This window comes from Sciurus vulgaris (genome assembly GCF_902686455.1).
Source record: "Sciurus vulgaris genome assembly, chromosome: 7".
Lineage (NCBI taxonomy): Eukaryota > Metazoa > Chordata > Mammalia > Rodentia > Sciuridae > Sciurus > Sciurus vulgaris.
The window spans coordinates 156,089,495-156,113,367 of NC_136467.1; the positions used below are offsets into that span (position 1 = coordinate 156,089,495).

The 23,873-nt window shown below is 42.0% G+C and overlaps 1 long non-coding RNA gene across 1 annotated transcript in view; it reads right to left on the reverse strand.

The window, feature by feature from the left end:
• Positions 1-13,149: 13,149 nt before the first annotated feature.
• LOC306666577 overlaps positions 13,150-23,873 on the reverse strand; it is a 101,028-nt gene continuing 90,304 nt past the window's right edge. Inside the window, exons 2-3 of the long non-coding RNA XR_013765336.1 lie at positions 14,837-15,455; positions 13,150-14,806 (exon numbers count right to left, since the gene is read on the reverse strand). This is a non-coding gene — a long non-coding RNA (uncharacterized lncRNA). The remainder of the gene's footprint in view (positions 14,807-14,836; positions 15,456-23,873) is intronic.

The following is a 23,873-nucleotide window of genomic DNA, read 5'->3' on the forward strand; positions in this document are numbered from 1 at the left end:
GGGGCAGCCTCCCTAGCCATTGTGACTACAGGATTTTTTAAAAAATTCATCCTATTAAAAAGTGTATCATTCAATCATGTGTTTGTATATTTTCTGTAGGGTGTTTTGGTGTTGGTTTCTAATTCCAATTCCATTATGTTCTGATAAGATGCAAGGAATTATATCCCCCCCCCCTTTTTTTTAATTTGCTAAGAGTTGCTGTGTGAACTAAAATGTTGTTTTTGAAAATATTCCACAAGCCACTGAGAAGAATGTGTACTCAGTTCTTGTTGCATCAAATGGTCCATCGATGTCTGTTAAGTCTATTTGATTTACAATAGGTCCAAAAGAGTCTTCACTTAGCTCCAAAGACTCTTTACTGGATTTATCTCCGAATGACCTATCTACTGGTGAGAGAGGCGTTTTGATCATTCAGTATTATTGTACTAGGGTCTCTGCGGCTTCAATTCTCTTATGTAATTAGGTGTAATGATGTTTGGGGCATATTTACTTACTATTGTCATATCTTCTTGTTGGCTTGTTAATTTTACCATATGAAGTGACCTTATTTGCCTTTTCTAATTAATTTGGTCCTGAAGTTGGCTTTGTTGGCTATGAGAATAGCTAACCCTGCTTGCTTGAGGCTCTGTTTCACTTTCAGTCCATAGCTTTCTTTGCCTGTAAGTTTAGTCTCTTGCAAACAATATATAGTTGGCTTTTGTTTTTTAATTCATTCTTCCAGCCTATGTTTTTCAATTGGAGAATTGAGACCAGTTATAGTCTGTTATTATAAAGAGATTTATTAATTTCCATCATTCTGATTTATTTTTAATGTTTAGTTTGGTCCTGTATCTCATTTGCTTAGCTATTTTTCAAATGAGATATTTTTCATTTGTGAGCTCTGAGGTTTGTTTTTGATTTCTTCCATGTGGGTTATTTCTTCAAGTGTTTTTTGTGGTGCAGACTTAGTAGTTAAGAATTATTTTCATTTCTGCTTATCTGGAAGCTTTTTATTTCTAATACAATTTTGAAGGATAGGTTTGTTGGATATAGCAATCTTGGTTGTCAGTTATTTTCTTTCAGGACTTAGAACACATCACATCAAGTCCTCCTGGATTTTAGTTTGTGCTGAGAAATTGGAGGGTTTTTTTTATTGATTTTCCTCTTAATGTGACCTGTTGTTTTTCTCTTGAGACAAAATTCTTTGTTCTGTATGTCAGTCATTTTAATCATGATGTAGAAGTTCTTTTTTGATCTTGTCTGTTTGGGGTTCTGAATGCCTCCTATTTTGAATGTCCATGTCAGTCTGAAGGTTCTGAAATTTTCCATTACTGTTTCCCTAAAAAGGTCATCCATTCCCTTAGCCTGCCTCTTACTATCCTCCCCAACCCCAATGAGTCTTTTTTTTTTTTTCACAGCAGGAACTCATTTATTGAGGAAATCACACAGCTTTTATGTAGGGTGGGGGCTAGGCGGGAACCAATCAGCTTAAAGGTCAGCAAGGCATGGCAGGGGGTGGGGTGGTCCGCAGGCGAGAGTCCCATAGGACTATATGGCAAGCACGAGCTGATCACGTCCACAGAAGTTAACCAATCCCTGACGGAGTTCTGATTTATCCTCATTAACCTTTGAAACCACCTTTGAGGCCTTGATCTTGCTCCCTCGCCAGGGAGTAAGGAGTCAGCCTGAGTTAGTTAACGTGTCATTAGTCCCAACACATCCCCCTTTTTTGTTTTATATTAAGGGTGTGTCTGTCTTAGGTTGCCCCTGGGAGGGTCTCACCCATCATGGAACATCGCCCTAGCAGTTTGGGGGTCCGCCTTACTTGAAGGTGTGCCTGTCTTAGGTGGTCCTCCTCTGAGGATCTTACCCGTATTTGACTACCTCCTTAGCGCTTCAGGAGGGCCCTCAGGAGGAGCAGGGCTTACGGGAGAGACACTTAGACCCCAGTGTCCTGATACGAGTGACCCATGATCCTATAGGGCTCCCAATCATCATCATGAAGGGCGGCATAAAGCTGTCGGACCACCATGAGCTGCACAGACTCAGCCTGGCTTTTCAGTAAATGGATAAGCTTATTGATTATGCAAGGCCCAAAGGTGAGCACAAGGACAATGGTGATTAGCGGTCCCCTAAGCGGGAGGAGGTAGGGGAGCCACCCGTGTAACCCAGTCCAGAGGAAATTAGAGTGGAGCTCGCCCCTACGATGTCCCAGACCTTCCTGTAGGCTTTTGATTTTACCTTGTACAATGCCAGAGCAGTTGGCGTAGAAACAGCACTCTTCACCAAGGAACAGGCAAAGCCTTCCTTCCTTCGCCGTTAGCAGATCTAAACCACGATGATTTTGCAGGACGACAGCGACCAAGGAATCAAGCTGAGCCTGTAGATCTAAGATGGTAGAGCTGCAAAGTGCAATGTTAGGAGCTCTGTGTCGCTCTCAAGGAAGTCCACTGTCCAAAGTCATGAGGTCAGAGACCTGAATCTCAATCACTGTTGTCCCATTTTTGCTACTGCGCATTACACGCTCTCTTAAATGTCATTTTAAGAAGTTTACATATATCGAATCCTGAGTCTACATGAACATTAGTTAACACAATTTAACATTATATCTAAACATGAATTAAAGAAAGGCTGAGAGAGCTTTTAACTTTCGTGTGGCAAAGTGGCAAAATGTTTTCATGTTTCACAGTATTAACCTTTAAACAAATCAGGTTCTAACCTTTAGAAATACATTTACACTAAAAATTTTTATCTCGGTGTAAAAAGTAACAAATTTTACATATACCCTATTGATAACAGGTCCTATAATAGAAGATTAAATGATAGAAATAAATCCCCAATAAAATGTACTCTTTATAAGATTGAAATTACCAGTACAGACAAGTTTAGTTTGGAGAACAGCAGCTTGATAAATTTCCTGTTTTAAAAACTTGTATACCTGGAAAATATGAACACATACCTTGACACTCCTACATTACTAAATTTAGTTTTTAAAGAAAAATTTAGACTCTAATGTAGCAAAATACTCCAACAGCTCTCCAACCATAACTGCACAAACCTCAATTTTTAAGACTAATTGTTCTAAAGAATAAAACTTAATAGACACAAAGTTAAGAGTGAATTAATGTTTCCAAGAAATCCCCGTCATTTTACCATATAGACCAAACTTTGGTTTATATCAGAACACCAGCATTTCACCTTAGGAAAAACCTTAAATAGCTTTAACTGTGTCACATACATACAACCAACTTAGTTACATGCCAACTTATTGAAACTTGCCCTTTACAGACTTTCTTAGCACTGATTTAGGCCCTTGTGTATTTTATCACATAAGCACTTTCTTACCCAGAAACATTTTGTTCTTCACTAAATATGTTCCCATATCTAGAACCTTTTATTTTTTCTTTCCTATGTGTTGACCTTTTTGTTCACATTCTGAAACAACTCTAAGAAATTTCTTGACTTATATAAATTACTCCATTTTAATAAGATTAAATATTTTGTTATTTATAGTACTCTAATTGAAACACAGTTGAAACTTTTGGAACCCTTCGTATATAGAATTGTACCTATTAGGACATAACTCTTAGTAACCTTGTTTTTAGTCAAGATATTAGACAAGTGTTGTGAACAGTATTTGCCATCTTTTTTTTGTTGAAGGAAAGTCCTAGAAAAATGGATGTTAGACATTTTATTAACATCAACATTTTATTAGTTTGACCACCTAGAGACTAACGAGTTATTTTCAAAGGCATTTTACTTTTATTAGTTTACCCAATTTGAATTGAACCTTTTTAAATCATGTGAGTTAAAAGTATCTGGATCCATTTTTAAATTTTAATTTTAGGAGCGCTCAATTTTGATACAGACAAAACACGACATCAGACAGCACAACATACACATAACACAAAATCAAAGGCCTTGTAACTTTATAGGTGACTCTCCATTGCAATGTAACAGATGTTCAAAAACTCTAGTTGAATAAAAATTAGAACTGATCAAAAAGTCATGAGCTCAAAAGAATATAGAGTTAAAAAAAGAAAAAAAAAAGAGTCCTGGAAAAATGATACGACAGTTAATTACTTTAATAAAGAACCATAAAATTTACTTTTGCTGGAGTTTAGGTAAGACTCTTTTTACCTTTTTTTTTTTTTTTTTTTTTTTCTTCCTTGGGTTTGAGATCAGTCTCCTACTGAGCCTTCAGTCTTTCTCCATTTACATTTCAATGTAAGCCTTGACTGAGATCTGGATCTGAAAGGGGCTAAAATGTTCTAGCAGAAACTTGATGCCTAGGGCATTTTAACCCTTTTTCCTGGTTAGTAATCAATTCAGGTTTAGATGCAGAAAATTGTGAAATAATTATCTCCTGTTACTTGTGGGGAATGGGTTGCTTATATCATACTCCTTACTAGGACATGCCACTGATGGTTGGGCTGGTTACTCCCTCCACACCAGCATATGTGGGACCTCGTGGCAGGAGGACTAGGTGGGCTGGGCCGGGAATGGAAGCAGAAACAGCTGAGTCTAAGTTGGAGGAGGAGGAGGGATTAAGAGGGGGAGAAGAAGGAAGCATTCGAGTTTGCAGGAAGAGCATAGAAGCACAAGAAGGAAGAGACTTAAGATAAGGAATCCCTTTCCATCTGCCCGCTTGCTCATGGAAGCTGTGTGCCAATATCTTTGGTAGCCACAATCCACCTTCCCATGGAGTGATCTTTCATCCCTGCACAGGCCAATTTGTGATCGGTACTCATTCCTTCCCAAACTAACATTTTAACATTTACAGGGAAGGCCATACAGGGAGGGGGGATGTTAGAGTCAGTGAGTTCCCTCCAGTATCATCTTTAGGTGGCGGCTCTTTGGGGAGAAACTTGGAGCCCCCTTTGGGAGGTTCTGGAGAAAGCAGGCTTTAAGGGCGGATAATGTAGGGACTCCGAATGGGGGACCCTCCCCTAAATTGATTTCCCTCTTCCTAACAAGTTGTTCTACACGATCCCATGTGGACCAGTCAAAAAGATTAGCAGCAGGAAGCCAAGGGGCCACCCGAGTAAAGGTGTCTCAGGCTTTCTCCATCTGTGTATCAGACAACTCAAGGCCCCTACTATTCAGCATGAGTCTAAGAGCTGAGAGTTCAGGGTCACCATGTGTGGTGTGTGTAAGGAATCCCACGAAAACCACACCAGACACGGGAAATCACATAAGGGAGTTTATTAAGCAAATAGACTGTCTCCCTGCAGGATAAGAGAGAAAATGAGAGGAAAAGAAAGGGAATGAGAAAGGGTGCGTGCAAGAAAGTGTGAAAGCCAGGAGGATAGAGAAAGTGAGGAGGAGAGACAGAAGGATGAGAAAAGATGGCGGGGTAGCTACAGTAAACAGTTGAATTCCACCCGGCTAACGGGACCAATATCAGAGAAGGACACTTGCAAGCTGACTGGTGAACAAATAGCTGGCTAGGATGTTCACAGATTGACAAGTGGTTGGGAGGCGGGGAAAATGTCTGTAACAGAAAGGGCAGGGGAGCAGCTTTATACATTATATTCCCCCGTTTCTGTTTTTCTAAGAAAATCTTTTGCTCTCCAGTTCTTTCTGAAGCCTTCTCTCTCCTTCCTGCCTAAGTGGCTGGGGCTGGTTTTGCAGGTGAGATGTAAAAAGTCCATTCTCCTTCCAGAATTCCAGAGGCAGATGGTTTTCATGGACTTCATTTCCTCGATTTGACTGATCCCCTATTTCTACACTAACTGCCTGTCCCCAATTCTGACTCATTCACCCCTCTAATTTTAGGAACTCCTTCACTGCTGTAGGGAAAGGGTGTGATGACCAATCTGGCTTCTTCGAGCTGGAAGGGGGCAGCATGGGGCAAGCAGTTTGGAGTTCCCTTTTTAGAAATCGGGTCAATTGAGGGGTCCAAAGTATAAGTCCAGTTGGGGAAGAGCAGGTTGTAAAGGCATCTGGGGATGGGTGCTTTCTGGAGCCATTCTAACATGCAGCAGGGTTGTGAGGCAGAGCCTTATCTCAGGTAAGGCAGGGCTTCCTCTTTTGCCATGACCAGCATGACCAAATTCTCAAGTTCAGTGAGGGACAAAGAAGTATTAGAAAATAAAGGTTTATAAACACAGATTTTGAAGATTAAGCCGAGATCAGATGGAACTCTGTTCTCTGATGGAAATGCAGATCTAAAGAGTTATGTCAGCAATCTTTATATATGTATGTAAGCATTATTCTTTGTTTTCAGGAAAGTTACAGAGACTAGAACATTCACGTAACTTTTTTCAGAGCTGCAAAGTGCAATGTTAGGAGCTCTGTGTAGCTCTCAAGGAAGTCCACTGTCCAAAGTTACTGTAAGGTGAGCAGGAACCAGAGAAGGAAGCGGATGAAACACTGGTTATCTAGCAAAAGAATTCCTTCCTGTCCAAGAGCTGTGTGCCTGAGATCTGCCACAGCAGTTAGGCATCTTGTGCCCCTGCACAGGAGCACTCCCAGGCACCAGGCATGCCACAGCCATGAGGTCAACAGAGACCCCAATCTCAGTCACTGTTGTCCCATTTTTGCTACTGCGCATTACACTCTTTCTTAAATGTTATTTTAAGAAGTTTACATATATTGACTCCTGAGTCTCTATGAACATGACTTAACACAATTTAACATTATATCTAAAACATGAATTAAACAAAGGCTTTAACTTTCCTTTTGTGTGGCAAAGTGGCAAAATTCTTTCATGCTTAACCTTTAAACAAATCAGGCTCTCAATAACTTTTAGAAATACATTTAACATATTTTATATATACCCTATTGATGACAGGTCCTATACAGAACATTAAGTGATGAGTTTAAAATTACCATTACAGACAAGTTTAATTTGGAGAATAGCAGCTTGATAAATTTTCTGCTTTAAAGGCTTGTATACCTGGAAAATATGAACACATTTACTATACAAAGAATAAAGTTTTTAAGTATGTTACTTCATGAAATAACTTAATTAGATGTCTCTAACGAACACATTTGAGTAATCCCATACATGTCGACTCTAATTCACTCATCTTATTGTAAAAAGACAAAAACAAAAACCAAAAAAAAACAGGATATCAGACAAGTGTACCAACAGTATTTGCCGTCTCTTTCCTGTTGAAGAAAAGTCCCAGAAAAGTTGATGTTAGACATTTTATAAAAATCAACATTTTATTAGTGTGACCACCTAGAGACTTATGAGTTAATTTTAAAGACATTTTACTTCTATTAGTTTACCCAATTTAAATTGAACCTCTTTAAATCACGTGAATTAAAAATATTTGGATCCATTTTTAAAATTTTAATTTTTATGTGCGCTTATGTTTAACACAAAAGTAAAGGCCTTGTAATATTTATCTCCATTGCAATGTAACAGATGTTCAAAAATAACTCGAGTTGGATAAAAAGAACTGATCAAAAATCATTAACCTAGGCCTGTAGGATCAAAATTGTGAGCTCAAAAATACAGCATTTAAGAAAAACAAAAGTCCTAGAAGAAAAATGACAATGGCCATTAATTATCACATGAGAAAATGGGAAAGAGAAGGGCAGAGAGAAGAGGAAAAGGGGGAGATAAAGTGTTGTGTTGCAGCCCAGGAAAATTTTAAATGGCACTATTTTTTCCTTGGGTTTGAGACTGGTCTCCCACTGTACCTTCCTCCATTTACATTTCAATGTAAGCCTTGACTGAGATCTGGATCTGAAAGCAGTTAAAATGTTCTAGCAGAAACTTGATGCTTAGGTCCTTTTAACCCTTTTCCCTGTTTAGTAATTAATTTAGGTTTGGATGCAGAAAATTGTCAAACAATTATCTCCCGCTACTTGTGGGCATGGGGCTGCTTATATTACATGGGGAAGCAGGGGAAGATGGAGAAGCAGGGTCTGGAGGTGCTTGAGCCTGCAGAAAGAGCCAAGAAGCAAGAAAGCAGAGACTTGAAGATAAGGAATCCCTTTCCATCTGCCTGCTTGCTCACAGAAGCTGTGTGCCATTACACAAACGGATTTTGATGGCTTTAAGTCAGGGGTCGGGCGCAGGGTTCCCAGGGTTGAATCTGCCAGATTGGAGGATCCAGATTCCATGATGGGGACTGATACAGCCGAGTCTGTGCCCTGGTGTCCCGAGTCCACAGAGTAGTCGACTGGAGACAAGAAGGCGGCACATAGATGGTGTCGTCACACAAACATCAACGTGGGGCCAGGCAAAAGCCGAGAAGAGTTGAGGACCTCATATCAGTTTTCGAGTGCAAGTGCCTAAGCGTGAGATGAGCCTCAACCCTGAGAGAGAATCTCCACCATAAAATCAGGAATCCACCCAGCAGATAAGACTGACTATAGGGGCCAGCCGTAACTATAAAAGTTGTGGCTGGGGGTACCCCCACACCTCAGCCGCCTCGAGGGTATAAATCGGCCTAGAGGAACCAGCCTAGAGGACTCACCAACCTGAAGTCTGGTGATGAATGCAGAGCAGAGCGTCTGGGCAGAATGGAAGGTGGGGCCATGTCTGGGGGCACTGGGGCATCGGATGGGGTTCCACTCACTTAAGAGACAGTGGAAGATCCCATCCCAAGTCAGGGCACCACTGTAAGGAAATCCCACGAAAACCACACCAGACACGGGAAATCACACAAGGGAATTTATTAAGCAAACAGAGTGTCTCCCTGCAGGGTAAGAGAGAAAATGAGAGGAAAAGAGAAAGGAAACGCACAAGAAAGTGTGAGAGCCAGGAGGATAGAGAAAGTGAGGAGGAGAGACAGAAGGATGAGAAAAGATGGTGGGGTAGCTACAGTAAACAGTTGAATCCCGCAGGGCTAACAGGGGACCAATATCGGAGAAGGACACTTGCAAGCTGACTGGTGAACCAATAGCTAGCTGGGCTGTTCACAGACTGACAAGTGGTTGGGAGGCGGGGAAACGGCTGCAACAGAAAGGGCGGGGCGCAGCTTCATACACTGCAGTGTGTGTTTGCCCCATCTTTTCGGGGATGCCTTACCTCAGAACTCACTTGGCCCGATCTGCCGGTACTTTTGGTTTCGAAGCTGCCTCTTCGCTTTGGCTGCGGATCAGCCTTGAGGGGCCCAATGTTGGGCGCCAGATGTCGGGGTCTTAAGCCCCCTTGCTCTTCTCGACCAGCAACAAGGGAAGGGGGCACTCCCCAACAAGGTCAGACCAGGACAGGTAGGGCCGACGGACCGCCCGCCCCAGCCCTCCAGGTGGAGGACGATCAGACTCGGGAGGCCCGTCACAGCAGGGGCTCCCAATGATTCTTGAATCTGGTCTCTGATGTTGTCGCAGAGTTCTTCCACGCTCTGATCATGGTTACTTGTTTTCTCTGATCCCGAGTATCCAAGACCGCTCACTTTTCCTCCTAGCTCTGAGACTGTCTTCAGAATTAGAGACTTTCCATTGAACATTTGACTTATTGTGTCTTTCATTTCTAAGCTTCGTCTACTTCTTTTTCAGAATCTCTATCCCTTTATTGAGTTTATTCATATCCTGTACTGACTTCCGTGATTCATTCAGTTGTTCTTCTGTTTTTTTCAGAATTCACTGGTCATTTTTATAATCCTTGTTTGGAATTCTTTATCTGATATTTCTACACTTCATTGTCTTTGGAGTCAGTTGCTGGTGATACAGACTTTAGGAGGCATCATATTACCTTTTATCTTATTTTTTGTATTGCTGTGTTGAATTGTGTGCATCTGTTGGGTGAATTTCTCTTCCACTTTTTTTTCTGTGGGCGGGGGGTGGGTACCAGGAATTGAACTTGGGAGCACTCAACCACTGAGCCACATCCCAGCCCTATTTGTATTTTATTTAGGGACAGAGTCTCACTGTCCCTGCCATTGTAGAGGCTGAGTTTGAACTCTCGATCCTTTTACCTCAGCAGCCCGAGCTACTGGGATTACAGGTGTTTGCCACTACACAAGGCTTTCTTTCACTCTTATGAGTGGGTTCTTTTAGAGCATGCCTTCTCTTGTCAAAGTGTCCTAGAGTGGTTTAGATTGAGTACCTTTAGGAGTCAGACTTAACTTTATTTGTTAAGGGCATGGGAGCAATCTAGATTAAGCCCCTCGTAGATGTGGTATACACAGCCTTTTTGTTGTTTTTGCTATATAGTGAATATTCATGAGGGGGGCTAGGGGCTCACCCCTAGCCAGTCCTACTTGGTCTGTTTGGATTTTTGTCTCTTCTATTCTTTGTATTAATTACACAACTGTAGTTTGAGTGTCATTACTTTGTGTGTGGAGCAAGGTGTGTTGGCTTTTTGCTGAGTTTAGTTCAGCAGCAGAGTCTCTAACCTGTGACCTTGTAGTAACCCTGTACATTTCCAGCACCACACAGAAAGGGTTGAAAAACAACAGTGACAACTGATGCAAATAATATACAAAATTAAAATAAAAACTTGGTGCCTGCGATGACATACATGTGCAGCACTACCACAAAACAGGAATGGTGGGGTCAGAAATTGCCAACAGCGAAAATGTAAAAATAACTGTGAATTAGATCTGGCATTAAAGTAAACAGCAGGTGTTACCTATGTCACCCACAACAGCAATAACTGCAACAGTATGGTTGGTGGAGCAGGAGTTATATAAAAACCAAACAGTTCTAAAAGATGGTACAAATATATAGTTCAGTTAAAAAAAGAAAACGTGCTGGGAATGGTAGCACACCTATACCACCAGTGGCTCACGTGCCTGAGGCAGGAGGATCACAAGTTCAAGGCCAGCCTCAGCAACTTAGTGAGACCCTAAGCAACTCAGTGAGACACAGTATCTAAATAAAATACCAAAAAAAAAAAAAAATGTGACAGGAAGGTAGAATAGTTTATAATGTTCAAAATGTGTGAACAGATGGACAAATTAAAAAATGTGAACAGAGAATGCAGAAGAGATGAAGCAAGTGATGGCTATAAAGGAGAAGAAGAAAAAATAGGATAAAGTAAAGGGGGGGATAAGAGAACAAGAGAGGAGAGAGAGAGTGAGCTGGAGATAGACGTAGAGATACAGTCAAAGAAAATGAGGAGGAGAGAGAGCTAGAGATAGATGTAGAGATACAGTGAAAGACAGTGAGGAGGAGAGAGAGCGAGCTAGAGATAGACGTAGAGATACAGTCAAAGAAAATGAGGAGGAGAGAGAGCGAGCTAGAGATAGATGTAGAGATACAGTGAAAGAAAGTGAGGAGGAGAGAGAGCGAGCTAGAGATAGATGTAGAGATACAGTCAAAGAAAGGGAGAGTAAGCCGAGTGTTAACTGCCTCTTTCTGGTTGCTCCCCGAGCTGCCAGCTGCAGTAGCTTAGAGAGGCAGATCTCAATGCTCTTGGATATGTGTACCCAGAAGTGGGATTGCTGGATCACATGGGACTCTGATTTTTTGAGGAGCCTCCATTAGAGCTGGTTGAACCAGCTCTCAGCTTCCCCTCTCACCAGTGCTTGGTAGGGAGGAGTGGGTATACTGTCGCTGGAGTGTCATCTTCACAGAGCAGATGGAGCTGCTGCAGAATCCCATGAGGAGTGCTGGTGGCTGGGGCTCAGGTCTCATCAGGCCTCGGGCTTTGTAGGGTGGTCACTGCTCTGCTTAGATCAACGCACCCTGAGGACCTGGCAGATACTGATCTCTGCTGGGAGTCTATGTTAACATGCAGTAGATTATATTAGGACATATCTGTCAAGACTTTTAAAAGCTTGTTTTTGTCACACTTGTGGAATTGTTATAACAGACTATTAATATTTGTAGAACTTCTACAAATACTTTTTTCTTTCTTTTGTAGTGCTGGGGATTTGAACCCAGGGTCTTGTGCTTGTGAGGCAAGCACTCTACCAACTGAGCTACATCCCCAGCCCTACAAATAGTTTTATTGTTTTAATTAGAGGTGTCGCCTCTAATTAAATTTTTAAATTTACATTTTAAAATTTACAATTTTAAATCTACATTTTTAAAAATTTCATTCCTGCAATGGTCATTCATATCTTGGAAACACAATCGACACTGCCTAGGACATTTGTACCCAGTGAGTATTCACCAGGAACTTTTTTTTTTTTTTAAATAAGTTACAATGGCAACATTGAGCAATGAGTGTGACGTTGCCATCACAGGTGACCTGAATTCTCCCAGGGAACACAACAAAACCTGGACAACAGTTTGCTATTAGAATAAAGACAAAAGGACTTCTGCTGTGAAACGAAGGGTCATGTACACTTTCCACATAAAAAGTGCCAAGTAATGTTATAAACGAAGACAAAGCACACAGAAACACCAGGATGGATCTGGTTGCCTGAATGCTGGTTTATGGGTCCAGAGGAAGGCTGTTTGTATGGACATACAGGATGGTTACTGGCGTATGGTCTGGAGCAAGGTTGTTTCTATGGACTTGCCAGATTTGCTGATAGTGACTATGCAGGTGACATATCATGGAGCATAAAGAATTTAATTCAAAGACTTTTTTTTTTAAAAAGTTCTTTCATAATGGAGACTACTTTTGATACCTCACATAAGTGCATTTGTGATATTTGTCCTCACATGGAAATGCAGTAGCTTAGAGAGGCAGATCTCAATGCTCTTGGATATGTGTACCCAGAAGTGGGATTGCTGGATCTCATGGGACTCTGAGTTTTTGAGGAGCCTCCATTAGTGTGTAAGGGCTCTAGTTTCTCTGTATTCTTTCCAATGCTGACCTTTTCCCCTGTCATAATAACCATCCTAAGAGACGTGAGATTTCTTATTGTGGTTTTGATTTACATTATCTTCATGAATAGTTGAGTATGTGTTTTTCGGAGAAATGTCTACGTTCTTTGCCAATTTTTAAAATGAGCTATTCTTTTGCTGTTGAGTCGCAGGGCTTGTTTGTGCGTTTGGAAATGAGCCCTTTTCCAGACGCATGGTTTGCAGACTTCCTCCCATTCTGTGGTCTTCACTCTGGCGAGCTCCTTCCAGTGCGGAGGCTTTCCAGTCTGTGTATTTCCGGTGTCACACAAAGACGTCACCATTAAAGCCCATGCCGTGATTCCCCGTTTTCTAGCAGTTTAACAGTTTAACATTTCAGTTTTTCATCATTTTTGTTGTGGTGTGTGGGTATAGTATAAGAGTTGCATTTTTTTTTTTTTTTTTTTACATGAAGTCAGTTTTTAGCATCGTTTGATGTTCCCCGTGTGCTCTTGACACGTTGATCAGCTGAGCATGCACATGAAGAGGTCTGCTATGCTCCATTGTCTTTAGGGCTGTTTTTATGCCTATATTGTACTGCTTTAATTGTATGTTTCTAATATGTTTTGAAAACATCAGTGTTTTCATCTTTGCTCTTCTTTCTCAGGATTGCTTTGGTTATTTAAGGTCTTTTGTGGTTCATAATTAATTTTAGTTGTTTCTGTAAAAAATAACTCCATTACTATTTTTGAAGGGAATGGGTTGAATCTGTAGATCACTTCAGGTGTTGGACATTTAAACAATATTAAGTATTCTAATCCATGAACGTGGAATCTTTCCATTCGTGTCTTTTGTGTTGTGTATTTTCAGTGTATAGCTTTTTCATCTCCTTTGTTAAACTTATTCCTAAGTATTTTACTTTTTGTAGCTATCATACATGTGGCTTCTTTATTAGCACACAAAAATGCTGACTTTTGTCAATTTTGTACTTTGAATATTTGCTGAACTTGATTCTAACAATGAACTGATGGGGCGCTTAGGATTTTCCCTATTAGTGACCACAGCATCTAAGCCAGGGACAGCTTACCCTCCTTCCCCAGGTGCAGTTCTTCCCCTTGTGTAACACCCTAGCTAGGACTTCAGCGCTGTGTAGCACAGGACTGGTGTTGTGGGCATTCTTGTACCATGCAGGTCTTGGAGAAGCAGCTTCCTGCTGTCCCCATTCACTGTTACCTGTGGCTTTGTCATAGACCGTCTTTATTGTATTAGGTTACTTTCCTTATATTCCTAGTTTGGGGAGTGGTTTTATTATCAAGGAGTATTGAATTTCATTACACTTTCTGCCTAGGTTGAAATGATCATGCTTTTTGTCTTTGATTCTGTTGTGGTGTATCACATCTGAGGATGCTTCATTGAGGATGAATCCCCATGCAATCAAGGTGAATGAATATGCTGCTGAATTCCATTTTGCTAGTAATTTGTTGAGAATTTTTGCATCTACGTTTATCATGGATGTTGGTCAAATTTTACATTTTTTGGTGGCCACAAGAAAATAAAGACAGGTGAAATTTGAGTAATAAATTTTATTTGAAACAATATATCTCAAATATCATTCCAACATGCAATCTATATAAAATGTAAAGGAAATACTTTACAGTATGTTTTGTATTGAGTTTTTGAAATTCATAGTGTATCTTAAAGGGTTTACACATCTCAATTTGGACTAAAATTCCAAGTGCTCAATAGAGACATAAGGCCATTTAGTGGCAGTTCGCTTCATACACAGTGCAGATATTTAAATGTTTATAGAGTAGAAAGGAAGTCCAGAGTTGTCATGGGACTTTCTTCAAAGTCTTCTTGCTTTACTGTGGTGGAGCTGGGTTTATAATTCCAATCTATTCACCTACTTGTCTTTTATTTTTGCACATGGCATGGTAAGAACCTAACATTTTTTCTCTTCAGTTTTTACCTACTAATCTAATGCCATTTATTGAATGATCCTCTCTGTGCTGAATTAAAGTAACACCTTTCAAATATTCCAAGTTAAGTTCTCATATAAATTGTAAATCTGTTTCTGAACTTTCTCGTTTACTGTCTTTGGAGGAAAAAATAACCTTTAACCTTTAATTTCCTGATTGTACAGCAGAGAACACTTTGTGGTGTGTTTTCATTTACCTGTATACTGCTAGACCAAAACAAACAAACAAACAACAAACAACAACAACAAAAAAACACACACAAGATTTTAAAGGCACATGTATCATATATGAACATGTAATCATGTCAAAACATGATACATACATTGGAGTGGGTAAGGAAGCTGCAGTTTGTGGAGCAGGGCACAAAAAGGAATGAGCTGCAGAGGGTAGCCAGATGCCTGTATATGTGTCCTCTACATATCTCTGGCTGAGGGCTGGGACCCTCAGGTAGGGGCTTACCAGAGTGGCTGGTTTTGTACTGAGAAGATCAGACACACTAGAGGTTAAAAGTGGCTGGAGATCAGGTCAGAATAGAACTTGTTCTATCCTGTGAACTTAGTCAATACACAAAAAAGTTTTAATATTTGAAGTTATACAACTGAGACCTTTTGGAGACCTAAGAAAAGTCTAAAGTAAGATCTACAGGGAACACAGAGTATGACTAAATCGCATCAAATAAGAGGGACTTGGCTTTCCTAAGAAAGTAAAACCCAGCTTACACAATTTCAGGGGACAGAAAGTAACTGAACTGCTAAAATGAGAGGGAAATCTAAGAACCTAGTCTTTATGATTTATCATTCAATCATTCACAAAGCCTAGTACACAATCAGTAATTATTAGACATATGCATGTCTAATAGACATATGCATGTGTCCAGGCACACACACATGTGGACATTCACACAGAGGGATTTGATTCAAAGGGGGAAAAAGTAATCAACAGAAACAGCCCAAGATGTCACATAGCTTGGATCTAGAGTAGGATGGACGTATACATGCACACATCAAACTACACATATATGTATTTGTCCATTTTTGTAAAAAGAAACAAATGAAGGATGGGTCACCTTTAGGGAGGTAGAAATAGACTGGGCAAGATAAGGAGAGGGCCAAGATTTCTGAGTGAAGGTTTTTGTAGTGTCTTGGCTTCTGAATTGTGTTAATGTTCTATATATTAAAAAAGTAAAGTGTGAAAAAAGCAAATCTTTATACTTAATAAAAATGAACCTGACCACATATCAAAGCAGTAATACAACAACAAAAAACCATTCAGGTAGTTTTTGACACAATAGCTACTCCTGTGGTGGGATATATCCTAAGGGTGGAGGGAAAAACTCAAAGAAATCTTAATCTTACCTAATAGTCAGGTTGTTAGCTTTTATTATTTTGGGGCACTGGGGTACTCTACCATTGGCCTACACCCCCCATCTATTATTGAGATAGGGTCTCCCTAGCAGATGGGATTACAGGTGTGCAGCATACACCTGGCTAGTTGTTTAGTGATTTTGAAACTTTTCTGTATATACTGTAGATAACACAGATGTATGTTGAGAATCTGGTCCCTCAAGTATGGGTCATCATGGATGTCAAAACGATGCCCACCACTGAATTAAAGGGAGAAAGGCACCTTTACCATGGAGGTACCTGGGGTCCACCCTTTAACCAAGGGCTTGCGTTCAGCACTGTAACGGGGCACACAGACCCACGTGCCTCCTGACAGGAGCCAGAGGGAAGTGCACAAATCACCTCGGAGGTGGAGAGTTACCAATACCCTCGTTCCTAAGAGATCTAAGTCCCAGTATTCAAGGGTGACAGGCACAATGGCTGCAAACCACATTCAATTGGAAACACTAAGGTGTACAGATAAAGCAAAAGCGTTAACACATTAGGTAGTGACATGGCACAAACATTATAAAAGAAACTGGGACAGTATGAACAGGAGTGAGCGAGCAGATGAGACTCTTCCCTCTGGGCATCTTGTGCAGGAGAAGGCAGAGTTCTGGCACTCCATTCCCAAGAGAGCAGCAGAAAGACAAAGGGACGGTCTGTTCATTTACCATGCATTATTTCCTATTACTGTACAGCAAACCACCTCACATCCAGCGGCTTAAAACACTCACTGTCCACTACTTGGTGGCTCAGGAGCCTCTGCTGGATGTTTCTCCAGGTGGAAATCTCTTCTGAGGCTGAGGACCTTTCCAAACTTACTGTCAGCATGATTTGGTTCCTTAACTCTTCAGGACTGAAGACCCATTTCCCTGTTTGCTGTCAATCAGGGCGGCTCTGTTCCTGGACGCCGTCCTCAGGCCTTACTACATGGGCTCCTCCACAGGCCCTTTGCAACAGGGCAGCCTAGGTCAATGCCAGCGAGCACCTTGTCTAAGCTAGGTAGTCTTGTAATGTACTTGGACTAATGCGTCCCTGTGTGACACGAACTAAGGGAGTGCTTGTATTCTCTGGTCCCACGTAAGCTCAGGAGGAGGACTGGTTACAAGACACCTGTGCAGACCCTGACCCGCTCAGTTCACGCGCGTTAAGTACCTACAGCACTGGAGGCACAAATCTGGGCGCCGACAACACAGGAGCTGTCCGCGCAGGCCTGCTCTGCTTTCACTGAGTGTACGTTGTAGAGGGCTGGGTAGAAGTGCACCTTAAAAAAACTTATGCTTAGTGAGAAGCAAGTTACAAGAAACTAAAACTAGCTTGTGAGTGGTAAAGTGATTTCTTTATGACTGAAAAGGCCTCTCTGGAGAGGCAACATTTTAAGATGGCAATTCCAGGGAGTGGGAACAATTAGTGTAAACAAAACCAGATTTGAGTCTTAGAAGAACAGAAAGGCCTGCAGGAAGCGCAGGGCTGTCGGGTGGCATGCCTTACAGTTCACATGTTGGATGTCAGCATGACATTCCTCGCTACGTCTAGATTCTGTTTATTTAAATAAAAAGGCTCTATGATTTCTGACACTTCTTAAACAGTAGACATTTTCAGGGCACAAATCCCAGCTATGTACAATAAATATCACTTTTGATTTCATATAATCTCTTCTGCTTTCACTGGTGGAATACTTCTACGAAGACATTTTTCTTTTCTAAACTGTTTCGATTCTCAGTGTCGTTTGTACAGAAATGTAGGCCAAAGGCTAGCCTCTTTTCCCTAACTACTGATCCAGAGGATGTCTTGGGCCCCTAACGCCCCTCAAATGAGCCCAATGAAGCAGCCATGACAGGGCAGCACACTCCGTCCCCCCAGCTACTCCAGAGGGTCACTTGAAACCACACACCCAGCCTGGGGAACAGAGACCCTGTCTTACGTAATAAAAACGTGCCCCACTACTTTGCTTCTTGGCTTAACCGCATATTTGAAGTGATTCAACCTCACCATTGTCGTCCTTGTTGCTGCTGGATTCTGACTCCCCTGAGCACCTTCTGAGGCTGTGCTGACCTCCTTGCCAGATGGCATGACAATACTTGTACCTGAGTCACCTGGACAGTTCCTACCCCGAATCTTGTACCAGTTATTTCTCCAAAGATCCCTGGTTCCGTTAGCCAGAGCTGTTTCCACACCACGTTAGTGCAGGAGTCTTATTCTTCTCAGTCATTTCATGCTGTTCCATGGACAGGTGTGTGAGGAGAACTCTGTGAGGAACGCGACCCGAGTTGGGCCGCAGCAGCACATCTTACCTCTGGTGGGCCAGTCCAGCTCTTCAGGAATCCGGGGAAGCAACAGCCTTTCCCCCTGGAAACCTGGCACACACTTCCAGGAAATTCGCTAATCAACAGCTTTCATATTTGAATAGACAAGGCAGCACTTAGCAGTATCCAGGAACAGAAAGCAGAATATGGAGGAAATCAAGGAAAACTGCACTGCCTACCTAGATAGGAGTTTAGACAATGTCAAGATGATCTTGTCAGAAATAACAGAAGGCCAACTTAAGGAGGCATAGGGAAAAGGGATTTCCTTGGCTTGTGTCACTGCAAGGCCACAGCTCCCTCCAGGCAGAGTCCCTGGCCATCTCTTGCAGTCCTTGTCTTCCATCACTGCCTAGTCTGTGCCTGTGGAGTGGTGGGCTGGTGTGGAAGGGTTTATGTGCGTCTTCCCTTAGTTTAACTGGCTCAGCTTATGTGTCTACCCTGGACCCACATCACCAATCAAGACAATGCTATGTCCTAAATTAGCTTAAGACTAACCTTCCAATTAAACCTGAAAAGGAAATGGCATTTCAACCTGGTGTTGGGCTCAATTAACCAAGCCACATTCTACTACATAATGCACGAGGGCAAACTGCCCACTTTGCATTAACTGTTGATATAGTTTAAAAGGATCAAGTTTCAGATGCCTGAAAAGTTAGAAAAATAGAAAGGTTGGAAACACAGAATCAGTACTCAACTATGTTGCTAATACAGAATGGGATGGGGGACAGGTAACTGGACTGCAGCGTTGAGAGCATATCTTCCTCTATGGCTCAAAGGAGGCTGAGGTAGAGTATCACAATTGAGGACAACCTCAGCCACTCCGAGAGACCCTGTCTCAAAAAATAAAAAGGTTTTAAGCTAGTGAAATCTGAATGGGGGCAGAGAGAAAACTGGCAATATTAAAGGCAGCATTTTTGTTTTTCAACAGAGAATGAAAGAACAGCCATGCCCATGTGAAGACAGAAAAATCTTAGTGAAGAAAATGATCAACAGAGGAGACCAAGACAAGGTTCCAGAGGTTACTAAAGACAACGTGACAGAGAAAGATGGTCAGAGATGACACAGGTGCTTCATGTGCTGTGGGTTTCTCCTCTCAAAGAGTAACTTGGAGAATCACTTCAAGGAACTCGTGTGCACTGGAAGGCACCTCTTCCACTCCCCCAGCGCCGGGCCACCTTTCCCTCTCAGCTACTTCTAGGGCACATGGCTAATATTTTGCGAGAAACGTTTCCACCTCACTTTGTTGGGATTCAGCATCATTTTAAGCAAGAAAAAAAGCCTGAAGGCTGCAGGCCAGTCTGGTCACACTGCCATGGGAATGGCAGGAGGAAACTGAACCAATGGCTCCATCTTCCCTTCCTGTTTTTCATCCAGGCAGAGAAACCTCACCTTCTCACAACGAAAGCTGTGACCTGTTCTGTGACAGCAAACAGGTACAGCCTGGGGACGTCACAAAGGGGGACATCAGAGCAACCGTTTTCATACCACCTCCTCCGCCCACTCTAGCCCAAGTGATAAAACAGAGGAAGCATTGGAGCCAAATGTGGATTCTGCCAGGAACTGCAAATTCAAAATGTTCCTTTAACCTTATGGGTAACAATTACCCACACAAATACACAGCTTGTTGCTACTCTAATTTAGCAGAACCCCAAATATGGTTGGTTCAAGCTACTGCTCCACCCTGTGCTATTTTTATAACAGAAAGATCCAGTGTGCAAAGCAAAACACACAGGACAGTCCTTCCAGGTGTCCACTGCTCTCTGCCTTGGCCTCAAAACTCCTGAAATTCTGAAGACTGCCCAGTGTGATCACTACCACCAGGCCTAAGTATCATGTGAATATCTGCTTACCCTAACACAAGTATAGGGGAATGCTAATTTCTTATAGTATAGGGCAGACAAAACTGGAGTTTTTTCACAAATGTTTATTAAGAATTAAGGGAAACAAAACGTTAAGCATAGGAATACATTGACTGAATACAATTTCTCATTTGGTCTGAAATATTGAAAAAGTTACTCTAAACTACTACCTGAGGTAGATTTAGGTTGGCACTGCTTCAAGGGAACCTCCATCCATCCCAGAAGTTACCTTCTAGTTTTGGTTGCAGGCTCCCAAGTGGTCCTCTCCAACCTCAGGTTATGCTATACGAATAATACCAATCCAGTGCTTTCCCCCATGGCTAACGGCCCTCAGACCTGCTTCTCAGCCCCAAAGGTCTCCACCTGAGGGATGGCCCATGGCTCATTTAAAACTAGAGAAATCACCAGTAAGATGAGTTGAGAGAAGGGCATGGCACCGGCCCTGCTGAGGACACACACCTACTCTGTCCCTTCTCCAAGGTCTAATTACTAATAAGCAGCCAAAAGGACCCATCTTCGTCACTGCCATGCTACACCCCTAAGACCTGTAGGTGTTACAACCGTCATACTAGGGATAGGCATGACCTTCACAAAGGAAAAAACACATCCTGTGTGTTTTATCACACTGGGCAACTGTTCATGACATAAGAGCCATTTATAAAAATTGTGGAAACATGTCAAAACAACTAAAACTTAACAGGACATTTTCTAAAAGAAAAAGTTCCAGAATCAGATTCTTTGATATATCATTAAGAGTTACAGCCACTGGCCCTAAGACTATCAGGCTCACTAGCCTGCAGTTAGATCAAAGCTTCCGTCTCACACAAGGCAGCTGTGGGCCGACTCCATGAATCCAATGCCAATCCCTCTGGAGTTCAGGGGTCTGCTAAGAGAAGTCAACCAAAAACAAAGGACTCTGACCAGAAACGAATCATTCACCTGCCTGTAGAGTCCCAAATACTGTAGGAATTTGAAGTATTGTATTAAATGTCTTTTATCTGATGGGAGAAAAAAAACCTGAGAAGTGAACGTTTTCAATTCTTGGTATTTTTACTTCTAAAGAACGTTAACCACTACCCTGTTAAATGGGAAAACAAGCATTTATTCTTAAACTTCCAGTGGATCCACCAACTATTTACTCCCTTCTAGCATTTAGAATCCTGCATTCCAAGCCAATATATATATATACCTTATATTGTGATGACTGCAATCCTTTCCCTGGGATTAAAATGTATTTTTCTCTTTCCTTGGAAGAACTGAAATAAATGAAAAGATGTATCATTATGAGGCTTGATTTGCTACAAACAGCAGGATAATGGAGAAATGCAGGCTGTGAAGTCAGGATGCTCCCAGTGGAACCAGTCTTGGTCCTCCATCGACAGGCACCACTGGGAGTCTCACTGAGCCCACTCAGGTGTGACCTTTCTTTCAGCCTTCCCCAGCCATTCAGCCAGGAACCCAAGGATGGCATTTATCACTAAAAAGGACAATAAGTCAAAAAATATGGACACTGACCACATCACAACCATTATCCTATAATTTGTATTTAGAGTTGCAAAGAAATGAATCCCTAAATTTGAAATTTCAAATACTAATGATAACCCAGAAGATATTTGAGGGAAAAGAGAAATTCTGAGGGTTTGCCTCAATATACAATAAAGCTAAGTATTCTTTTTTATAGGTCGATCCTGCAAAGGGGCTGAAACTGTTGGGAGACTTAATTTAGGATAACTACTTCCTGGCTTCTTGGGCTTCTCACAGCCAGTGAAGGGTTCCTATGTCACTACCAGAACACTAGTCCCATTCTAGCCAAGGGTGAAAGAAAGAAAAGATCAGTATTCTCCTTTCCCAAACAGTGACAAATGCCATGTCTTCTACTGCAAGGTGACAGTCCTTTCCTTTATTGGATTTCTGAATTTTAAAAAGTGAAAATAAAGCAATCATTAAGTGGTTCAGATAAAAGAAAAGTATCTTTACCTGAGTTACCCATCAGGTCTATTATGACCTGCCCCAGCTCTTCCCAGAACAAGCTTCTGGGTATCTAAAAAATGATTTCCATACTGACTCTGCTTAAAGTTCTACCACATGGGTCAACTGAGTTTGAGACCAGTTCGTACAAGTACTATATATACACAGATTCTCACCCACAATTAACAATTAGACTTCTTAATGAGGCAAGCTTCTCTGCAGAATGGGTTCTTGAGCCCAATAAAATAGGAGCTACTAGCAAGGCTTTCCAGACTCAGGTATTTGTGGGTTTTTTCACCTGTTTGAGCCCCCTGACAAGCTTTTCTCATTCAGACACTTACAAGATTTTTTTCTATTTTCTTTTTTTGGTTCAAACCCAAGGAAGACTCTCCAGCTAATGCTCTTGTCACACTCATAACAAATATACAATTTTTCACCAGTATGTCTTCTCTGGTGGGTAAGAAAGTCAGAGTTCTGTTAGAAGCTTTTTCCACACTTGCTGGGGCTTCTCCCCAGATGGGTTTTTCTGGTGTCCAATGAGATGTACATCCTGTCTGAGCTCTGCTGATACTGAAGGCATTAAAAAGCTCTTCTCTGGGGTGAACTCCCCTGCAATGAGGAGGGCTGAGCCCTCCTAGAGAGCTCTCATGTGCACTGCATGCTTCCTACCTGTGTGAATCCTGCGGGGGAGCGAGCTCAGACTCCAGGCTTTCCCAGACTCAGAGCCTCTGTGGAGCTTCTCACTGGAGTGGCTGTTAGGGCGGTACTTCCAGGTGACACATTCCTCATGCTTCCCACAACTGCAGGCTCTCTGGTCCCCACTGAAGTTTGAGCCCTGAGCCAAGGCTGAGATTCGCCTAGGGTTCTCGATCCCAATGAGCTCTACGATGTGTAATTTTATTTTTCATGGTATCATGATTCTTGCCTGGTCAAGACATTTGTGAGGCTTCTGAAGCATGAGGAGGGCTGAGCTCGAGAGCTTTGTCACCCACATTACAGATATATGGTTTTTTCACCCATGTGCACTGCCTGATGTTGGAGCAGGGCTGAGCTCTGGTGAAAGCTTTTCTCACACCCACTGTACTTATAATGCAGCTCCTCCGTCTGAGTTCTCATTTTCTGTTGGGCGACAAAGTCCATACCTAAGAGGAAGCCACTCTCACATGTAGACCACTGATGTGGTTTCTCTTCCACGTGAATTCTCTGATGCACGATAAGGTCCGAGCTGCAGCTGAAGCCCTTCTCATACTCAAGGCATTTAACGTGTGAGTGTGAGTTGCCTGGTGCCTAATGAGGTTGGCACTGCGAGTAAAACTCCTCATGCATTCCAAGCATTTATAGGGCTTCTTCACCTGTGTGGACTCTCTGGTGCACAATAAGGTCTGACTTCTGGCCAAAGCATTTCTCACAGGCACCACACTTGTAGGGCTTCTCCCCCGGTGTGAACTCTCTTATGTACAATGAAGGCTGAACGGTGTCGGTAACTCTTCTCACACTTGTTACACTTATAGGGCCTTTCGCCAGTGTGTGTTCTCTGGTGGCTGATCAGGTCTGATTTCCCACTGAAAGCTTTTTCACACTCTAGACACTTAAATGGCTTCTCACCTGTGTGAGTTCTTCGGTGCCTTATTAGGTTGGTACTTCGACTAAAGCACTTATCGCACTCACTACACAGATATGGTTTCTCACCTGTATGACTTCGCTGGTGAACAAGCAGATCAGAGCTCTGACCAAAATTCTTGCCACAGATGT